The sequence below is a fragment of the Dermacentor albipictus genome, chromosome 4 (assembly GCF_038994185.2).
Source record: "Dermacentor albipictus isolate Rhodes 1998 colony chromosome 4, USDA_Dalb.pri_finalv2, whole genome shotgun sequence".
NCBI classification, from domain to species: Eukaryota; Metazoa; Arthropoda; class Arachnida; order Ixodida; family Ixodidae; genus Dermacentor; species Dermacentor albipictus.
Window position 1 is genome coordinate 89,272,564 of NC_091824.1, and position 6,000 is coordinate 89,278,563.

The window sequence follows — 6,000 nt, forward strand, 5'->3', positions numbered from 1 at the left end:
AGAGAAAAAGAGACGGTTGCCGGCGTTTCTTACACAGTCACAAGCCAGACGCACATGCCGGAAGCATGTCCCCGCCGTAAGGGTCGGGCATGTCAAAAGGGGTAGCTGACCTATGCCGTCGTCCGACTCATCCATGCTAACGACGTAGTTGAAGGGAGGAAAAGTTTCTCACCGAGAACCAACAGTACTAGGTTTATTCGCAACATCTACATGAGGAGTAGAGATCGTTACCTCTCAACCGTCTAACATGAATGAATTGAAGCACACCCCGTGGAGCCGGAAAAGACCGCTTGAAACCGCTCTGTCCTCCCTAGATCCAGGGAATTCTGCCTCCGAAGGATCCGCCTTGAGGGAGAGGGTGCGCACAATCACTCGGGTACCTTTGTTCACTGAACACAAAGGAGGGCAGTCTCGTGGGCAGCGATTGTCACGCTTGACACAAACTGGCGCGTGTTGGTTCGTGGGATGGCTCCGCCATTAGCGGGTTCATCTGTAGGACGGCCTTAGCGGCTAGCAGTGGCCGTGGTGAAGCATCATAGAACGCCCCTTTTGCAGGAGTTTCTTGCTCCCAGCGTCGTGGCCAAGTGACATCCAATCAATCACGTGTTCCTCAAAACTTGTCTCGCCATGGTGTCGCCGCTGGTATGTCCCATGGGACGTATTAGCTTCACGAAAAGATTCGTCACAATAGGGCAGGAAAGGCTGGAAGGTCACTTCCCCCGGTGGCCGATCGTAACACGGCCTGTTTCGGACAAAGGCAGATGCGCCGCACGCAAACATTGCCGCCGTGATGCACTGTACTGTCACATCCATTTAAACACGACTAGTACCTTAAGTTACGCCAAGGGAGCATGAAGGGTCTCGACGAGTTGCGTGAGGAACAAGCTTTTAATGACAATGAAAAAGGGTCCGACGGGGTTGGTTACTGGCATGACTGCCCTAAGATGGCTCGCCGCGAGACTGATATCTTCCGTCGTCTTCTTCTTCCTTCTTAAAAGTTTTAACAGAGCCTTCATAATCACCAGACAGCAAAATGAAGGCAGTCTGCCATCGTCGCGTGTGACCAGTGGATCAGCGCTCCGACCGTCGTCGCCAGCGAGGAGCGCAAGCGTGCGAAGGGCACTGCTCCCGCGCTCTAGATCGCCGTGATTGGAGATAAACAGGATTTTCACAGTGATTCGACATAAATTAAGAAGCAAATATTTAAGGTGCTCATTGTTGTATCAACTTGAGAGCCGAAGAAAACTCGGGGATACTTGTCTTTCAAGTCATTTAAATTTTCATTTTAATTCTGCGGTTTTACCTGCCAGAACCGCGATCTCGTAATGAGGCGCACAGTGGGACGCTCAGATTTAGGTGCACAATAAAGAACTCCAGGTAGTCATAATTAATCCTAAGTACGCGATCGTTCTTGCATTTAGTCCTCGTCGAAATGCGGCCAAAATTTTCTGGTCGAACACAAGCACAACGTGAACCGCTGGCAGCGTCAGGGGCAAAGAATGGTTAAATGAATTATTGCATGAAAGAACGTATGAATGAATGAATGGGGGCTTTGTCAGGAAGTATGCTACTAGCTTCTTCCTTTTGCCTCACTCCGTGGGCATGTTCTGTGTAGACATGTTTATGTCCGAATAAACTGGTTTCATTTATTCAGAAAAGGAAGGACCGAAGGTCCACGGTGGGGTAAGAGGGAGACGAGGAGGCGGTCGTCAGGTACAATAAAACGCTTGGCTTGGGTTGCAAGTTGAATACGTTCGGTGGTCGCGCGCCGTTTTTACCCGATCCCAATAGATGGCGCGCCTTCACACTCTTTTGCCAGGACCAATAAAACAAAGGGCGTGGAAACCCAGCATATCTTGCTTGAAGCAGATGAGAAAGGTGCTTGACCTCCGAATGGATCCCTCATGTCACTCATGCACGCCAAGACCAGTATAGTGGCGCAGCATTCATAATTGAACTGAACGTGTGCTTTGCTAATATGTTTTGATTTTATGACGCCTAACAGTAACAAAAGATACAGCGTTTCCCACCAAGTGCAGCCCCTGTGTTTCCCACAGAAGCGGCCCACGATGGTTTTGAATTGTGCACCCCTGCACTACGTCGTGTCTCTTATAGACCGCGTGTGGCTTCGAAACGTTGAATCACGGAGGCAATTTCCTGCCTCAAACAAACGTTCACTGAACATTGTTGTGTGCCGTGTGGTATTCCCACATAGATATTTGTATGAAAAGGTCATCAGATCGTATGGTGTTTAGTGAGGACAATGGAGAAGCATCTGAGGCCACATCAGCAGCGACAGCAGCATCGAGGAAAGATGTACCACTTAAGCCTACTAAAAATCGGGCCCCTTGGTTAACCCCCTTCTCGTTCATTACATAACAAGTGTCTCGAATCCGGCAACCTTGATGCCTTCAGGTAGCATGTGTGGGTTTATTGACCGGTTGCCTTCACCCAAAAAGATCACGTTTTCGTGACGCCTGCAGCAGAAAGGATGTTCCACATCCGCCGCCAAGGTCTGAGTGGTTGCGCTGGCTAACACTCCCAGGGTTCCACTAGGAAACATAAATACCGAAGAAAGTGGATGAGGAAACGGCGCCGCGGTAGTTCAATTGGTGAGCATCGCACGCGAAATGCGCAGGTTGTGGGATCGTTCCCCACCTGCGGCAAGTTGTTTTTTCATCCACTTTCATTTACATTAACTTATCGTTTCCCTATTTCATTTATTAAGCACAAGTAACTTCCCCTATGTTGTCCTTAGTGTCAGTGTTTGTTGGCTTCTTATGATATGACTAATAAATATCGGGCCCTTCGGTTAACCCCCTTTCTTCTCGTTCAAGACCTAGTTGAATGACGTTTTGTTAACGCTGGTTCACTCTTAACTCTCGTAACTCTGCTGTCTTGTCATGGTTTCTTCCTCCTTATTTCTTTTTTGAGGCACGAGCCAGTAATAAAATATCGAACAACGTTCTAGATCAAACCAAGATTGTGCTGTAACAGAATAGTTTTGAAACTTTTTTTTGTTAAACGCAAACTGCTATGAAAATATATGGTAGCCGGATAACTCGGTAGAGTTAGTCGGCAGTCAGTCATGCTCGTCAATATTTTTTCCTGTATCCACCAACATGTACTCCCACTCAGTCAAGCACAGTGAGACTCACACCCGCGCCCACTAAATTGTTCACGTGTTAAAGATGATTGCACCTATTAGTATGCCGAGGAATAAGTAGTTCCCATCGGTTAATTAAATCCGTAAGTTTGAAGCTGAACGTTTCGTCATGCGCCAAAATGTAAGCTTGCGACAAGAAATACGCCTTTTCTAGAGGCTACTGCAAAATTTCATAAAATCTGTGTTCTTTACCATCAACGGGGTAGAAACAGTTCCATCGCAAGTGAACATACTGGCGAGGGATTTTGTAGAAAATAAGCGGATGAAATTGCTTAAAAAAACATTACTGAACAAAAGCGATAACAAACTGAGGCTTCAAAACGGTCGAAAATTAAAAAAAAATAGAATGCAGATCCCGCGCACTGTGGGATTCAATGTACGCGCCTTCACGGCTCGGCTAGGTAAAATGGCTGACCGTATTTTAGAAAAAGTGCTCTTGGCGCAGAAAGTTGCGACTGCAGAGAGTGGGTTATCGTGCACCTTGACGCCGTTGCATTCGACGTGCTGTGTGACGCCGTCACGATGAAACCGGAGCGCTACGCGAGGAAACGTCGTGCGGGTTTTGTTCACTCTTCGTAACGAGAGGTCTGGGTGCACTGCATGCAGCAAAATTGGTATATTGAAATGCTTTCTGAATAATAATATAGTCCTATGTTGTCCGTTTGATAACGGTCTGATATAGATACATGGCATCGCAAAGAATTTTAGGTGCTTCGAGGATTCTGTATATAGGTCTTGCGTACATTGTGACTGTGTATTTGCCGTACTGCCTTTCATCTAATGAAACATATTATGGTGTTAAAAAGAAAAGTGAAGTCGCTTTTGAAACCTCTTTCTTACTGTCATTCATTCCAATCCTAGTCTTTCACCTTCTTAAGATATATGCAAAATCACGGCCGTAATTAACAGACTAATTATCTTCATCTTGAAACACTGGCCACATTATAGAGAGACGCTGGCGCATAAGGCGAGGCGAGGTGCAAGTTCAGAAAAAAAATTTCGCGGACTATGTTTGGAACCTCTAACATATTTACGCATTCAAAACAAAGGCGTACGTCGGGTAGAGAATGTCATGACCTTGGCGAATGCGGCACCGCTAGCCGTCGCGGGAACACCAGAACTTCAAAAAAAGTCGCAGTTTTGCCCGAAAGACGAAGCATCGATTGCGATAGCAAATTATTAGACTGCTTTGCAAAGTAAATATAATAAGACCGATATAACTATAAGTTGTAAACATTCGCTTATTATATGTAAATTAACAAGCGTGGTGGCACGCGCGCACAGGCAAACATGAACACATCTCAATGACCATGAGCACTCGCTGTCAAAACGCTGGCGTGAGGAAGTGCCGCAGCAGCACGGAGCGAATTGACCTTCTGCCTCTCGCTTCAACGCGAACTGAGCGGCGGGAACATAGCGCACACGAAGAAGCTATCGGCCCCCGGCGCGCATAGGCTCTGTACTCATCGCATATCGCTTTCAAGATGGGGCCGGTGCGGCCGTGTTCAGCCGCGTCATACGCAGCCGCCGCCGGAGTAGAACGACCCCCCTCTCCCCAGTGCTTCGCGCGCAATGGAAGACGGCGCGCTTCCTCACCGCCTTCCTCCCTTGCGCGAGCGAGACCGAGTAACCATCCTCGGCTCACCCTCGCACTCTTAACTCGCACACAAAGCATACGGCGCGCGGCCAAGATGTTATCACACTGGGACTTCATACGCAACAACACACCGACGCCGACGGCAACGGCGGAAATAAGCCTGGCGTGTCCATATAATTGCTATCGCAAGAAAACCAATCCCGTGCTCCGTTTTTGGCCTTGCGGGTGCCTCTCGGCGCGTGGTGATGTCAACAGGGTGTTCCAGGAGGCGTGGCTCTCTTCATGTTGGCAACATTTACAACAACCGACATTTACCCTTGTGGCGCCACAAGGGGTAAATGCTGTCGATTGTTGTAAATGTTGCCAACATGAAGAGAGCCAACTGTGTGTTCCGAGCCGCGAACGGAGAGGGACTCGGCCATTGTGCTCCACCAAACCTTTTATGCAGCTTTGATTCAGTCAACTTCACGCGGACAGCGATTCGGGGTGGACGGTGGAGGATAATTTATTCTGGCGAGCAGGCGCGACCAGCAGCTTCCGCTGCACTGCCTAGAGTTGGTGAGCGTATGCGACAAGTGAAAGAGAGCGCGAGTGGGGAGGATAGCGAGGGAAAGAGAAAAAGCGAAAAACGATCGAACACACTCCCATGTTGCATAGAATTTATTCGTACATTGCAATAGCGGTTATACCAACACTCAAGGTGCGTACACATTGTCGGCACCACCGTGCCACTGTGCTGTCCAGGTGTCGACAGCGCACATGCGGCCTGCGTGGGGATGGTTACGAGAAGTCCAGAGACGCGAAATAAGCTCACTGCGCTTAGTTGCAAAAAACGGCGAAGCCACTGGACGCACCCTCATTCTCCGCTGAATCGGCTCAGCTGCGTAGCAACGGCCGCGTTTTGCCTGCCGCTGCTGGCATGAGCGTTGTGCGCGCAAGCACCAGCGCACCTGCTGTGGCGGCGTGCGCAAACCCCACCGAGGTGCGTAGGGTGGTTCGAGCAAATCGGACCGTACACTTCAAACTACAAACGGTGACAGTTTCCCTCCTGCCTAAACTCGTGCTCCATTGAGGTGCGACATCTGCAAAGCGGGTTCATGGCGGCACCCTTCACGCCAGTGTCTCGATATAGCTACCAGGGCGCTACTGCATTGCATGCTGTGTAGCGCAGACTTGTGGCCCCCACGTACACATAAAAACTGGAGGACGCTTAAGCTTCGCCTTCAAGAGTGGAACG